At 39.9% G+C, this 17180-nt stretch overlaps 1 protein-coding gene across 1 annotated transcript in view; it reads left to right on the top strand.

Annotated features, from left to right (window-relative positions):
- LOC122542599 (A disintegrin and metalloproteinase with thrombospondin motifs 12-like) overlaps positions 1–17180 on the top strand; it is a 565140-nt gene that overhangs the window by 357852 nt on the left and 190108 nt on the right. The window lies entirely within an intron of this gene.

Below are 17180 nucleotides of genomic sequence, written 5' to 3'. Positions count from 1 at the left end.
GGACTCAGCACCGCCTTCTTGACCTGCAATCTTCTTCCCGACCTCTCCGCCTCCACTCCCTCTCCAGCCTATCACCCTCACCATAACCTCCTTCCACCTATTGCATTCCCAACGCCCCTCCCCCAAGTCCCTCATCCTTACCTTTTATCTTAGCCTGCTTAGCACACCTTGCTCATTCCTGAAGAAGGGCTTATGCCCGAAACGTCCATTCTCTTGCTCCTTGGATGCTGCCTGACTTGCTGCGCTTTTCCAGCAACACATTCTTCAGCATCTACAAGGGAGGTCCAGTACAGGGTATTGATCCTGAATCAGTTAATGGTTTAAATTATGAGTGAATGCCTTACCATAAAATTTCTGTTTCCAAGGGTCTTGTTCGTGATGTCTATTTCTATGTGGATCAATTGAGAGAATATTGATAGCTACTTCTCTGTTCAAGCTTCAGGCCTGCAGAACGCGCTAATAGAGTTCAGTGCAAAGATGAGAGAAAACTTAATTATTGGGGCTATGACTGCTCAGATAAGATTTTAAACCAAGACTCTGTCAGACAGTTCAAATGTTTCAGGCAAATGTGAAAGGTCTTGGGCATTTGAAAGCAAGCAGGGAGTTTGTCCTGATATCCTGGCCTCTTGAAAAGAAACTTTTTAACCAATATGTGATTAGAATGTGGAACTTGCTATCACAGTTGAACTGAATTGACAATAGTAATGGATTTAGCAGGATGCTTGACAAACAGATGAGACAGAAGGGAATTGAATGTTACGAGTTAGTGTAGCCAAGGAGCCATATTAGGTAGCTCAAGTGCAGGTTCATAGCTCCTTGAAAGTGGAGTCGCAGGTAGATAGGAAGAAGGAGTTTGGTATGCTTTCCTTTATTGGTCAGAGTATTGAGTATAAGAGTTGGGAGGTCATGTTGCAGCTGTAGAGAACATAGGTTAGGCCTCTTTTGCAGTATTGCGTGCAATTCTGGTCTCCTTCCTATTAGAAGGATGTTGTGAAACTTGAAAGGGCTCAAAAAAAGATATACAAGGATGTTGCCAGGGTTGGAGGATTTGAGCTATAGGGAGAGGCTGAATAGGCTGGGGCTGTTTTCCCTGGAGCGTCGGAGGCTGAGGGGTGACCTGAGAGAGGTTTATAAAATCATGAGAAGTATGAATTGGATAAATGTACAAAGTCTTTTCCCTGGAGTGGGGGAGTCCAGAACTAGAGGGCATAGGTTTAGGGTGAGAGGGGAAAGATATAAAAGGGGCCTAAGGGGCAACTCTTTTCACACAGAGGGTGGCACGTGTATGGAATGAGCTGCCAGAGGGAGTGGTGGAGGCTGGTACAATTGCAACATTTAAAAGGCATTTGGATGGGTATATGATTAGGAAGGGTTTAGTAGGATATGGACCAAGTGCTGGCAAACGGGACTAGATTCATCTGGGATATCTGGTTGGCATGGTCAAGTTAGACTGAAGCGTGTGTTTCCATGCTGTATATCTCTATGGTTCTATGATGAAGTGGACCATGAATTGACCGGTTAAGACAGGTTTCTTTCCCTTGTAACTCAGGCTCTGTAATCCAAAGGAATCAAGCATTAACAACGAAACATTAACTGTTTTTCAATCTCACTTAATGGTTTTGTAACCACTGTGTACAAATTGGCTGCTGTCTTGATCCACATATCAACTGCTCAGCCAAAACAAAGAATTCATCTGATGTCAGGCATTTTTTAAGATGTCCTGGAAGAGGCAATAATATAAATAAATAAATGCAGGTTGATAAGAAGTGAGTGAAACATGATTTAAAGACAGGAATCTGGCAGTGGAAATATATTGGAAAAACAAAACTGGTCACAAAATGACAGTCTAAAAATACCACAGCGTGAAAGAGAGATGGATGAAAGAAACTGGTTCGTCATTGATATAAATTATTTGAATGTGAACACAGAAAATATAGTTAGTAAGTTTGCAGATGACACCAAAATTGGAGGTGTAGTGGACAGCAAAGAAGGTTACCTCAGAGTACAATGGGATCTTGATCAGATGAGCCAATGGGCTGAACAGTGTCAGATAGTGTTTAATTTAGATAAATGTGAGATGCTGCATTTTGGAAAGGCAAATCAGGGCAGGACTTAAGCACTTAATGGTAAGGTTCTGGGGAGTGTTGCTGAACAAAGAGACCTTGGAATGCAGCTTCATAGCTCCTTGAAAGTGGAGTCGCAGGTCGATAGGATAGTGAAGAAGGCGTTTGGTATGCTTTCCTTTATTGGTCAGAGTACTGAGTACAGGAGTTGGGAGGTCATGTTGCGGCTGTACAGGACATTGGTTAGGCCATTTTTGGAATACTGCATGAAATTTTGGTCTCCCTTCGATTAGAAAGATGTTGTGAAACTTGAAAGGATTCAGAAAAGATGTGTAAGAATGTTGGCAGGCTTGGAAGGTTTGAGCTATAGAGACAGACTTAATCGGATAGGGCTATTTTCCCTGGAACATCGGAGGCTGAGGGGTTACCTTATCGATGTTTTCAAAATCATGAGAGGCATAGATAGGGTAAATAGACAAGGTCTTTCCTTGGGTTGGGGGAGTTCTGAACTCGACATCAGAGGTTTAGGGTGAGATGGGAAAGATAGAAAAGGGACCTAAGGGGTAACTTTTTCATGCAGAGGGTGGTGTGTGTACAGAATGAGCTGCCAGAGGAAGTGATGGAGACTGGTACAATTACAATATTTAAAAGACATATGATGGCACAATTGCAATATTTAAAAAACATGTATATGAATAGGAATGTTTTAGAGGGATATGGTCGAGGTGCTGGCAAATGGGACTAGATTGGTTTTGTATATGTGGTCAGCATGGACGAGTTAGACTGAAGGATCTGTTTCCATGCTATACATCTCGATGACTCTGTAACTAAATGAAACAGAAAGTTAAAGTTTAGGATTATTTAAACCGTGAGCGCTACAACATGTAAACAGAAAGATGCAAAATGTGACTCCCAAATATGCGCTTCAAGGAACTCAGACGTGCTTGTTCATTGTTTGGCAGCTTTTTCTGTCCATTGGAGCCAAATCTGCTGACAATACAAAGAAATGTGTGAAAGAAAATTCTCAGCGAATCTCTAAATGAACTTTGATTGTTTAAGTGAAAGGGAAAATATATGGGTAGAAGAAATGTAATATAGGAATGGTGAAGTTATCCACTTTGATATGAAGAGTTAAAAATGTATTATTTCAATGGAGTTAGATTACAGAATCATGCAATACAGAGGTATTTTGGTGTCCTCATAAATTAATCGCAAATAGATAGTGTGCATTCAACTTGCTGTTCCACCTTAAATAATTTGTCATTTAAACCCACAGGCCCCTATACCCCGAGAGAATTGTTTCTTCCATTATATATTTACTTGAAAAAGCTGTCAATTCTGGATTCATAACAACATAGAGTATGAATGCAAAGAATTTGATAGAACTATGTATAAACACTGGTTCAGCCTTAAGTGGAGATTTGATAGATATATTCAAAATTAAGATTTTTACAGATTGAATAGAGGGAAAGTGTTGACTGAGAATCAGAAAGTATAGGTTTAAGATGATTGGCAAAAGATGCAAATGCCATTATAAGGAGAAAATAGTTTTATGGTTAGGATCTGGAATACTTTGCTTGAGAGTATATTGGAGGCAGAGTCAATTGAAGCATTCAGAAGGAAATGTGATCATTATCTGGAAAGGAAACATTTGCAGCACCTTGAGAAAAAAAACTGGGAATGGAACAAGATTAGTTGCTGTTGCAGAAAGCCAACATGGAACGATATGAGCAGAAATTTCTTCTCTCAGAGAAAAATAATCCTTCAAATTTTCTTACCCCAGAGAATAGTTTAACTCAAGTAATTGAATGTGTGCAAGGTTCAGTTAGAAAGATCTTTATTCACGAGGGGGTTAAGGATTTTGGAAGGCAGATGGAGAAATGGAGTTAAGGCCATGACCAGCTCAGCATGATTTATTGAACCACAGACTAGAGTGAGAGGCTAATTGGCTTACTCCTGCTCCTATTTCTAATGCTGTTTATCTGTCTACCTACCTATCTCATGACTGACCACCCTATTGTATCTTTTATGTCTGTCTTCCTTTGGTTTTGTAGGATTTATTGAAGATGAAATGTAATCATTGTTACTAATTTCTGCTAACTTTCAATTTAAACCACTGTATCTTTTCTACATAACATACAGAAAATAATAGGGTAACACATTATTTGAGTATGCTTTGTACTTATCATCAGTTTGTTTCTCAAGTGTTTGTTTCAAACATTCAGCTCTCCCCTTTAGAATATCTCATCCCATTTTTCTGATTTACAGGAGGTTAAATAAAAAGTTGTGTCACTGTTAGATGTTTCCAGGCAACAAAATATGGTGCATAATCACAAAACCTAAGACATTAATACATATTTCTTTTGCTGCTTTTACAGGGTTACGGTGATAGGGTAGGGGGCTAGGTCTATGTGGAATGTTGTTCAGAGGGTCAGTGTGGACTTGATGAGCCGAATGGCCTGCTTCCACACTGTAAAGAATTCTATGATTCTATAATTCCTGATAATTCATATAATAACTCTTTAATAATATAAAACAACTATTTGCCCTTTGAATTGTCCATATATATGTTTATTCTTTGGAAGCTCCAGCTAAGTATTACTAGAATTTCCTGTCAATTCATTGTTCCAAATCCTGGAAAAATACAAAGTTTACTTTCAGATGTGATCCTTGAAGCCATAGCAGAAACTTATGTCAGAATTCCATATGATGCATGTACAGTTGTTAAAGAGATAAGTCAGGATGCCTAGTGAAATAAAAACAAATGCAAAACTGCTTTGTTTACCTGTCAAACCCCCTTTAATAAATTAGGTTCTGCTGTGGCAGTATCTCAGACAGAGAGCAGCCAAGGCCAACCATTAACTAATTTATTTTAGAATGCAGAATCTTGCTATTGTCAATCTCTGCAAAGTAGTTTTAACCCAATTCTATTTATGGTTTTAATAAATTTTTAAAGCATGTTCTTCACCAATGCTGCCAATGAAAGACTAATCCTTTAATATATGAAATACTGTAAATAATTTAGTGCTACTGGGAGTCAAGCACATTGCTTTCCTACAAAAGAATATTTTGTCAAATTGATGAATGTTTTAGTTTGGTTTCAAGTGAAATGAATTATATGTACACTGACCAGATGCCAGTTTTCATTTTGTTAGGATCAAGGTTTTTTCAGCCTGATAGTTTGTGGGCTAATTTCACTTAGTTTCAAATAAGATCTAGCATAGGGTTAATTATGCAGAGTGCAGTAATCCCATTTACTCTGTCTGAGCTGGCAGAAGGGGCCCTATACAAAGGGAGGATGGCTGCTCTGCTGACATTGAATGACCCTATCAATAGGCTGGAGGCAGAAATTCTGCTCTTTAGGGGTGGGAGGTCCCATCGCTTAACCCACCAGCCTGTGGCTCTAGCAGTATCAGGTGGAAGCAGTAGCCATCACTGGAACTATTCATCTCCAATGAAGATTATTGTTGGAACCTGACATCAGAGGGAGTTTAGCAGGAGGCTGGATAATACGCCCCGGTGAAGATTGGAGGAGATGGGGTAGGGGAGGTCAGGTTTGAGAGACCAGGATGAAAGGGTAAAGTAGTTAACGTGATCTTGGTTGAGAGAGGGGGATGTGGTGGTCAATAGGGACCTGCAAATAACCTACCTGACTCCAATCTGTTTTAATGAAAGACCGTGACATCAGAGCTTTAACTCTGGTATGGGGGGATGTAATGGATTAACGTTATTCCCCAGCCTTGCAGTAAAACAGTTAATTCCCCTTGGGCGAGACTTCCTCCTCCACCCTAATCAAATGGTGGACAGCACTGAGTGCACTGCCTATCTGACTCGCTCAGTCCCCAAAAGAGTCAGCAGGGGAATTAACATTCAGGCAGGTCGATTAAGCTTTAGCAAGGAGAGCGGGTCCCAGCATTCATAGGTGATGGAGGGGCATTGGAAGGGAAAATCTGTGGGTAGGGCCAGACTTTGAAAGAGCAGGCTTAATCAAGGGGCTTAAGGTCGACAAAGAAGGAACACCACTATCTGCTTTCACACCAATAGCCTGTGGAGTGATACATTGGGTCTGGCCTCTGTCTATCACAGGGAAAATGGCAGGATGCAAGCCCTTAAATTGGTAATAAATTTGTTCATGGGTGGATGGGCACTCTGACCTCTCACCCAGTCGACAATGAAATATGGTTTGGTAGGAGATGGTGGTGGGAACAACCCATGGGGCAGCATAAAAATATGCCCATGGTTTGGAAATGTTTCTAATTTCACTTATGTGCTGATAAGATCTTCACATCAATTAAATGCTTAGTACTACATTCTTCATTTTAGCTGTTAGTAATGTCTGGCAGGCAGTTATTGCAGTTACATAAGCAATGGCCTAGATTTGTGAAGTCCATTGCAATGCTACTCATTTGACTCTTTTTTCAATTGTGTATTTCTTGCTATTTCAAAAGTTGCAGCAAACCCTTTACTTCTTTAATCCGAAGGAGTGATGAGAAAAGGTTTTATGCTGTGGTTCCTTATATATTTATTTTTTAATTTTTTAATTGTGATATTGTAATGCTGTGTTCTGGGGCTTTCTATTATTTCTAATGTTTCCTGCAAGTGATAGTTAATTGACTTAAGTTTGTACAAATTTTAAACTGAAAATATAACTCAAAGGAATTAATGTTTTTGGCGATATTACTGCGTGATCCAGTATTTACCTATTGAAGGGGCAATTTGGGGGAAAAAATGTCAAATACTAAAAGGAATCTCATAGGATTTAGATTATTGCCCATAATATTGAAGAGACCTTCAATAACAGACCTTGCAAAATCATTACATGACTGAGGCTAACTGCAGATGAATTATAGATTCACAATCCAATAACCTATAGTTAATATCTCAATATCGGAATTCGATTAATGTTTTCAATTTAGTTAGAGCTACTCGTTATTGTTTATAATATACTAAAATTAATTCATAATTTTCACATAGAATGACTAATTTCAGCAGTATTTCTGCTGAAGTTGTTTTCTGATTAAACATGGAAGTAAATGGAAAATATATAAAAATAGGCTAAGTAGACCTTAAAGTCTGCTTGTATCATATACTAGGTATAATTTGCACCCTGAACGATTTAGCCATCTGAGAAAAAGTGAATGACAAACTTAGCTAAGTTGAACTCAGTCCCTGTCCCTGCACATGAATCCACCTTGCAGCTACATTCCAATGATAGTTGCCAGTGCACTGTAAAGAACAGCATCAAAGTGCAGGATGAGAGATGTGCCATAATGCCATAAACATGCCCAGAGATGTTAGTACTGGGCATCCATGAGAGTGTTACAGAGGTGGAAGCAGCGAGCTAGAGTCACCAAGCACCCACTCTGACTTGCATGTTGGGAATTCTTGGTGTTAATCCAGTTTCAATCCAGCAGGTGGTAGAATAGGAACCTGCATCTTCATGACGTGAGATGTAATGGGGATGTTAATAAGATACTATCCCCATTAATAGGTCTCTGGCTGCTCAGACGTTAAGTGGAAACTGTGGCTTTTTGCTCCCAATATTAAGAAAAGCCTCACCTGATGTCTCATGTAACTCTTCCAAATTTCTCACCATTGTGCATGTCGTTCAGGGCATGAGAGATTCGGCCCTTTGATTCAGGTAAAAATTTCCTGACACCATGCCAACACAGAGTAACTTTAAAACAACAACTCACATCTTATACAACCCAGAGTGTCTATTTTTATTGACTTTCTGAGGGAAATTATCAATTTGTGCTAAAGACCAGAAGACATAGGAGCAGAAGTAGGTCATTCGGCCTATCAAGTCTGCTCCATTGTTTAGTGAGATCATGGTATCATTATACCCCTACTTTCAAATTCTATACCTCTGCCAAAGGAGAGCATTCCATATGCCTTACTTACAATCTTATCTACCTGTACTGCTACCTATAGAAACCTGTGCACTTGCACCCCAAGATCTCTCACTTCATCTACCGCTCTCATTTTTCCCCCTGTTATTATGTATTTCATTTTACTGTTTGATGTTCATAAATGCATTACTTTACATTTATCAGTGTAGAACTCCATCTGTTACTTGCTTATCCACTCCACCAACTCATCTATATAATTTTGAAGCTTTTAGCTAAATTGTACACTATCCACTACATGGCCATTTTTTTGTGTTGTCTGCAAATTTCCTAATTATGCCGCCTATGTTCAAGATCATTGTGAGGTGTTGCATTTTGGAAAGTCAAATCGAAGTAGGAGTTTAGTGGTGAATGGTAGGGCTTTAAGGAGTGTAGTGGAATAGAGGTACCTTGGAATTCAGGTGTATGATTCTTTGAAAGTGGAGTCACAAGTAGACAGGACAGTGAAAAAGGCTTTTTACACACTGACTTCATCATTCAGTACAGAAGTTGGGAAGTTACATTGATGAGTTCACGTTTGGAGTATTGTGTTCAGTTTTGGTCACCTTGCTATAGGAAGGATGTTATTAAACTGGAAAGAGTGCAGAAGAAATTTACAAGGATGTTGCCAGTATTCAACTGTCGGAGTAATAGGGAGCAGTTGGACTAGCTAAGAGTGCAGGAGATTGAGGGGGATCTTATAGAACTGTACAAGATCATGAGAGGCATGGATTGGGTGGATGCACTTAGTCTTTTCCCTGGGTTGGGAATCAAGGATTAGAGGGCATCAGTTTAAGGTTAGAGGGGAAAGAATAAAAGGGACTGAGGGACAACTTTTTTACGCAGAAGGTGGTGTGCATATGGAATGAGCTGCCTGGGGAAGTGATTGAGGCAGGTGAATTAACAATATTTAAAAGGCATTTGGATAAATACATGAATTAGAAAGATTTAAAAGGATATGGGCCAAGTGCAAGGAAATGGTATTAGCGTGGATGGACATTTTGGTCAGAATAGACCAGTTTCGGCTGAAAGGCCTGGATCCTTGCTGTGGGACTCTTTGGTCCCATGACTCGATGACTAAGTCCAAATCATTAATGTATAAAACAGTCAGCTGGTGTCCCAACAGTGAGTTCTGAGGAACACCATTTGAAAAAGCTTTCTATTCGTAAGGACAGCCTCCAACCATTACCCTTTCTTTCCTGTTACTAAGCCAACACTGGATCCAATTCCACACACTACCCTGTATCCCATGGTATTTTCCTTTGTTGACCAGTTTGCCATGAGGGACTTAGTCAAATGCCTTACTAAAATCCATGTCGACAACATCCACCATACTACTCTCCTTGACCCTCTTTGTCACTTCCTCAATGAATTGTCAAGTTGTAAAAATAAATTGTCAATCAGTCAACTGATTTTATCACTGAGAGCTGCATTTTCAAAAATAGTGACATCACCATCAGACACATTATTTTATGACAGCTCAGTTACTGAGGTTTTCCTGGTGGTGAATACTAGCTGAGTTGGCATGGAGGGTGAAAGGCAATGGATATTAGCTTGTAGCATGTTGTCACTAAGTTAGCATAGAGTCTGGAAAGGATCATGGGGATGATTTGAGAGCATGAGTTGGCATAGGAGGTATGGGAAAGTGTGAGGGCTGGATACAGGGCCTAGTGTATTGTGGAGAGTAGGAGGGACATACAGGGGCATTAAATGGAATGGGGGAAGGGACTATGTGGAACGAGTGCAAAGTTAACATGGCAGGAAAGGTGCAAAGACGAAGGGAGTACATACATGGTGTTAGGTGACATTGGGGATTGATGGAGCAGGGAGGTGGATGGGTAGTGTACATAACCAATATTGACTTGAAAACTCATGTTGTGAATTATCTGTCTGTTTACTTCATTCATGGGATGTGGGCATGATTGGCTAGGCCAGCATTTATTTCCCATTCCTAATTGCACAAAAGACATTTAAGCATCAGCCACATTAATGTGGGCCTGAAGTTATATCTTAGTCAGACCAGGATGGCAGTCACCCTCCCTAAAGGACATTAGGAGCTAGACAACAACTGACAGTGGTTATGCAGTCTCCCTCAGAGTTATAGGGTTATACGTTACTAAAACAGACTCTTGAGTCCAACTTGTCCACACTGACCAGTTCCCAAAACTGAAATAGTTCCATTTGCAAGCATTTGGCCCATATCCTTCTCAGCCCTTCCTATTCATGTACCCATCAAGATGCTTTTTATATGTTGTAATTGTATCTGTCACGACCACTTCCTGTAGTAGTTCATTCTATATGTGCACCACCGTCTGTATGAAAAGATTAACACTCAGGTCCCTTTTAAATCTTGCTAGCTTTTTATTCCAGACTTTCATTGAATTCAAATTACAACATCCCAATGTTTCCTTGCACTTAGCCCATATCCTTTTAAACCTTTCCAATTCATTCTCCCTAGAACATTACTGTGTGCTACTGGATAACTGGTCCAGTGACATTATGACTTCACCACCACCTCACCACACAACGAAAGCACCGGCATTCGGTCCCATTGCGGAATGAAGGAGTATTGCCTGCACATAGTTCCTATTTCTGATCAGCCAGTTTTATCTGCAGTGTGGGGCCCCTGCTGCCCATTAAAATCCAATATCAAGCCTGTGGTTTAAAGAATTAGAAGCATTTTGCAATATTTTGACTGAGTAAATGAAGTAATGAAATCTGTAAAAAGATAGGAATCCACTTCAAGTATTGTTAAACACTTAGGTTTTTGGAGTCAATGTACTCAATGACAAATATGGCCACCCTGATGCCCAGATTGCACAGATGGTCCCTATACCATCATTCAGTAAGAACTGTATTGCAGGTATGCACTATGACCAGTTCAGATATGTCATTGTGAAACCAGACAGTAGTATTGAATTAGTTAATTAGTGTAAAGTTCAAATGTCCCCAGCACAATTCCATTTCATTTTACAATGGCTCAGAGCTATTTTAGCCATGTGCTAATGTTGAAAATTGATGGCTTGTCACATTTTTAAAAATATATAAAATATACTATTGTAGGAAAACCAATGCTGGAGAGCTTGTGTTTTATTTTAAATGGATATGTTCCTTTCAAGCAATATTTCTAAAACATAATGATCATTTGAACATATATTTGAATTATTGATACCTGCCTGAAGTATTATTTTAAATTTGATTTTATTGTCACGTGTACTCAAGTACAAAACAACAAGAGTACACTGAAAAGTATATAATGTCATCACACAAGGTGCCATCTTAAGTATAAGTACCCAGGTACAGAATCATAAGAACAAAGTAGAAAGAAAGAACAATGTTAAAACATTACAGTAATTAGCGTTTTGAGTAGAAACATATGAAGTAAGATTAAAAGTTACACATTGTATACCTTCTTAGTTTTAAGTAGAAAATAAAGAAATAAAACTTAAAATTCAAACATTACAGTCTCTCTTAAGTGCTTAGCCACGGTGGGACTGCACTTTGAGGAATCAGCTGAAGACAGGAAGCCCACGGTAAGGCCAAGCTGGGCCAAGAAACTGCCAAAAGACCACCATGCCGGGCTGAGAGACCACCATGATATGCAGGAATAATTGATCTTGGTGAATATATAGGCCGTGCCACTTCCATTCTTATCAATTGCCAATGCACAAAACTGCAGTTATGTAGCACTGCAATGCTGCGTTAGTTTGCATCTGCTGTCATTACACCATTGTGGTGGTGGTGTTGGCCATATACACAATATCATGGTATGACTCTTGGACTTTGATAAGTTATGGGCACGAACATACTGATTTAATTTATGCCCAGAAATAAATGGACTTTGTGTTAATGAAGATGATACAAAATTTTGTTTTTTGCTTGAAACTCTGCTAATAAATATTTTAAAAATCTGATAACTTATTCAGTGTGTGAATGCACTTCTCAGTGTGAACATGAGTGATTCATTATGATACTAAAAAAGTAGTTCATTTGCTGTAAAGCACTTTAGCTTGGCAAGAAAAATTTCCAGTTGAATAAATGCTGTATTGAAAAAACACAAGTGACTAAGAATACTTCAGATTAGGCAGCACTTGTAGAGAGAGTTAATGGCTCAAACCTTCTCATTTGGATGGTGACTCCTATTTCTGATCCATTACTTACCTTCCAAAAATTTTTCAGGCCTGAGATCCAGGTGGTAAAATGGCAGTTGATAAATATGTAGGGTGGCAGGTGGGTCACAGCTGTGTGGTTAGGTCAGGTAATGTCTTGTCTTGTAGTGAGAGGGATAGTGAGTTGTACTGCAGGGGCTTGGGTGCTGGGGACTAGTGATTGGTTTGATTGATTTCATTTATTGTCATGTGTACCTAAGTCCAATGAAAAGCTTTGTTTGCTAACAGCACAGATAGATCATATTAAGTAAGGACATGCAGGTCATATGGTAAAAAAGAAATTTGGACAGAGTAAGGCCTCCAGGTTACACCACACAGGATATGCACTAGACAAGATTGACATTGACAAAATCGATTATTTGAAGTTAGAGAGTCCATTGATCAGTCGAATAATGGCTGGGAAGAAGCCGTTCCTGAACCTACTGGTGCATGTATTCTGCATCTTCTGACTGACGGAAGAAGTTGTAGGAGAGCATTACAGATTGGTCTTTCTTTTCATGGAGAGTCCTTGACACTGACCCAGCTCCCTCAGAGCCAGCTCTCAGTGTGAACAGGATGTCTGATGCTCCTGTTCTTTTTTTCTTTTTTGTCATTACCCCAACACTACCACCTAACTGCGATAGTGCTTATTTTTTCCCCCGTACCCATATTGTGTGTGTACAGGCGTACAGATGGGCCTTTGATGATGTTGGCATCCTTTCAGTGGCAAAGAGGCACATAAATGGAGTACATGGATGGAAGGTTGGCTTCCGTGATGGTCTGGGCTATGCACACAACCTTCTGTAGTTTCTTACAGTCCTGGGCAGAGCTGTTGCCATACCAGGCCATTAAGTAACTGGACAGAATGCTTTCTATGGTGCATCTGTAAAAGTTGGTGAGGATCCTTATGGACATGCCAAATTTCCTGAGCCACGTAGGGAAGAAGAGTCACTGTTGTGCCTTCTACATGGGGAATCCAGGACAGATTGTTGGCTATCGTCACTCCTCAAAACTTGACACTCTCCACTCTCTCAACCTCAGTTCTGTTGGTGTAGATGAAGCCATGCTCTCCTCCTTTCTTTCTGAAGTCAATGATCTTTGCTGGCATTGTGAGAGAGCTTGTGAAGTTGTTATCATTGCACCACATCACCAAGCCCTCTATCTTCTTTCTGAACTCAGACTTTTTGCTGTTTGATAGCCGTCCGACTATGGTGATGTCATCAGCAAACTTGTAGATGGCATTTGTTCGGAATTTGGCAACACAATTGTGGGTGTACAAGGATATCGTAGGCAGCTGCAAACACATCCCTGGGGGGCTCCAGTGTTGAGTGTTATTATGCAATTGTCCATCATCACTGATTGCGGTCTATTGGTCAGGAAGCTGAGGATCTAGTTTCAGAGAGTGGAGCTGAGACCTAGATCTCAGAGTTTTGAGATCAGTCTGGAGGGGAGCTGTAGTCAATGAGCAGAAATATGTAGTAAGTGTCCTTGTTGTCCAGATGCTGCAGAGATGAGTGCAGGGCTTGGGAAATGGCTTCTGCTGTGGACCTGCTACATTGGTAGGCAAATTGTAGGGGATTGGCAGACTGGAGGTAATGTGGGCCATGACATTGAAGCACTTCATGTTTATGGAGGTCAGAGTCATTGGGAAGTAGTCAATAAGGCACATTAGGTGTGCTTTCTTAGGTATTGGGGTGATGGTGGTCTTCTTGAAGCAGGTGAAGACTTCAGCTTGTAGGAGGGAGAGGTTGAAAATATCAGTGAATACCTCTGCCAGCTGGTCCACACAGGATCTAAGTGAATGGTCAGGGTCTCTATGAGGGGGTGTATGATCTGTATAAGTGATTGGGACTCCGTTTTAACTATTCAGCAGTTAAAGCAGGTTTTCATCCTCTTAACCTCCCTGGTTGAATAGTCCAATCAATGGTTCAGCACCCTTCAGAGTCTCCAACTCTAGCTCTGACCCACCTTTCTCCCAAATATTTTAATTGCTTAATGTTAATGAAAATCTATCAATCTCAATATCTTCAGTTAATCTTGAATCTACTATTATTTGAGAAAAAAAGTTTGAAATATCTGTCACCCTTTAGATGTGTTTCCTAATTTCACTTCTGAAAAGTCTAGCTTGAAACATTTGACTGTGTCCCCCCCCACCCCCCTCCGACTTCTAGGATTCTTAAATCAGCAAATCATTTCTTTCTCTCAATTCTGTTTGTTTCCCTTAATATCTTTTTATATCAGCTTTGTTCCTTGCCTCTCCACTCTCAATTCAAAATTTGGTTATAACGTATTGCCATTGCATATGACTCATCATTGTGGTTGCGTTTATAACTGGAATCTGAATGGAGCATAAGCTGTTGATTTTGTGAGAATGTTGGCTGAAAGATTCAGTTCAATTCACCTCTCCCTGCCTACTCTATGGAGGCAGCAACAACTTCATTCCTGCCGGGCTATTGTCACAGGCTGTAACCTCAGTGCCCTTTTTGACTCCATATTTTCTTCATTAAAAAAGTTAATATTGAAGACCCCCATTTTCTGATAAAGTCCTCAGATTTTCTATACCATTGTCAACTTTGTCAATCAGGCAGCTTCAGCAATGTCTTCGATGGCATGGTGGTCCAGCCCAGCATTCCACAAGCCTGAGATTCCACAGCTTTGATGTTAGTTTGCTGTAGCGATAAAGAATGTGGTTTCTGTCTTTTCCTCAACGTTGGAAACCCATGAGCCATGAATTGAACAAAGATGATTTTGTCTAATTTTTTTAAAGTACATGATTTCTGTTTTAATATAGGCAAAAGTGTTTTGGCAACTCAAAAATTCACCATAGAATACAATTGCAAATAATGTGACTTTCACACCATTCAAGGATTTAATCAACAAGTACTAAATGCCTTTGCCAGTTGGCCTCTGGGGAATTTTTCTACTGTTACTTGAAACTTTCCATTTTTATTCCTGTTGGATTAACTAGATTAAATAGATTAACTAGAAGGAAGCAAACTGGTGCCTGTTTAAGATTGTACCCACCTCCACCACCTTCATACAAACACCACACTCTGTATGAAAAGAATTACACCTCAGATCCTTCTCAAATCCTTTCCCTCTCACCTTAAACCTATGCCCTCTAGTTTTGGACTCCCCTACCCTGGGAAGAATCCCTTGGCTATTCACTCTATCTATATCCCTCATGATTTTATAAACCTCTATAAGACTACCACTCAACCTCCTCTGCTCCAGAGAAAAATGCCACAGTCTATTCAGCCTCTTCCTATAACTCAAATCCTCTAGCCCTGATAATGTCCTTGGAAATCTTTTCTGTACCCTCTCAAGTTTAACAAAATCCTTCCTATAGAAGAGTGACCAGAATTGTATTCCATAATCTAAAAGTGGTCTCACCAATACCCTAAGAAGCCCCAACATGACCTCCCAACTCCTATCTCAATGCACTGGCCAATGAAGACAAGCATGCCAAATGCCTTCTTCACAATCCTGCCTACCTGTGACTCCACTTCCAAGGAACAATGTACCTGCACTTCAAGGTCTCTTTGTTCAGCAACACTCATTGGCTCTGCCATAAACTGGATAAGTCCTGCCCTGATTTGCCTTACCAAATTTTAACATCTTATAGTTAACTAAATTAAACTCTTCCTGCCACTCTTTGGCCTATTGGCCCATCTGATTACGGTCACATTGTACTGTGAGGTAAACTTGTTTACTGTCGACTTTAGCACTTATTTTGGTGTCATATGAAAACTTACTAACCTTACCTCCTACATTCACATCAAATCATTTATATAAATGAAAACAAATAGTGGACCAAGGACCGATCCTTGTGGCAAAATGCTGGTCACAGGCCTCCAGTCCGAAAAAACAACCCTCCCCCAATGCCTTCTGTCTCCAATTTTTTTATTCCTTTGGCTAGCTTATCTGGAATTCTATGTGATCTATCCTTATTAACTAGTTTACCATGCAGAATCTTGTCCAACACCTTGCCGATGTCCATATAGACAATGTCTACTGCTCTGCCTTCACCAATCTTTTTGTCACCTTTTCCAAAAAACGCAATCCAGTTAGTGAGATACAATTTCCCACACATAAAGCCATGCCGACTATCCTTAATCAGTCTTTGCCTTTCCAAAAGCATGTAAATCTTATTCCCTCAGAATCCCCTCCAACAACTTACCCATCACTGATATAGGCTCACCATCTATGGTTCTCTGAATTTTCCTTACAGCTTTTCTTAAATAATAGCATCACATTAGCCACCCTCCAGTCTTCCAGCACCTCATTCATGTGCTTTTGATGATAAAAATCCCTCTGGAAGGGGCCTAGCAACCACTTCCCACAAAGTTCTGGGAAAAAAAAACGTGCTCTGCAAGTCGATAAGATCATTGCGAACCTGATATCGACCTCAATGGTACTTTTCTGATACTCCTATCCTTGTCTCCCTTGTAAATCAAGATTCTGTCTAAATCTGCCTTAAAACTATTCAGTGATTCTGTCTCCGCTGTTTTCTGAGGCAAAGCATTCCATAGCCTACAAAATTATGAGGGAAAACAATTTACCCTCATCTCCTTCATAAATGGGAAAACCTTTATTTTTCAATTGTGTCCCTTAGTTTTAGTCTCTCATTTTCTGAATCTTCTCTGACCTACCTGGAACATCATCACATCTTTATCTTCTTTCTCAGGTAAGGAGAACAAACTTAAACACAGTCCGCCAAATGTGGTCTCCCCAATATCTAAATCAATTGCTGTATAACTTAGAATCATAAAATTTCACACTATACAAGGAGCCTATTAGACCCATCATGTCTGTACCAGCTCCCAAAAGACCTACACAGGTAGTCCCATCCTCCAGCCCTATCTCCCTGGCAGTCTAAATTCATCAAATATTTCAAATATATATCCAGCTTTGTTTTGAAACCTTGTGGGGAATCCACTCAATCACTCTCTTAGGCAGCACATTCCAAATTCTAACAACTCTCTCAGTAAAGGAGTTTCTCCTAATCTCAATCCTAGACCTCTTGCTGACAATCTTGAAATTGTGATTCATAGTTACTTATTTTTCTCTGAATATATTCT

Source organism: Chiloscyllium plagiosum, chromosome 1 (assembly GCF_004010195.1).
Source record: "Chiloscyllium plagiosum isolate BGI_BamShark_2017 chromosome 1, ASM401019v2, whole genome shotgun sequence".
In the NCBI taxonomy this organism is placed as follows: Eukaryota; Metazoa; Chordata; class Chondrichthyes; order Orectolobiformes; family Hemiscylliidae; genus Chiloscyllium; species Chiloscyllium plagiosum.
Note: the sequence above shows the minus strand (reverse complement) of the source record. Positions and strands in the feature narration are given on the sequence as shown.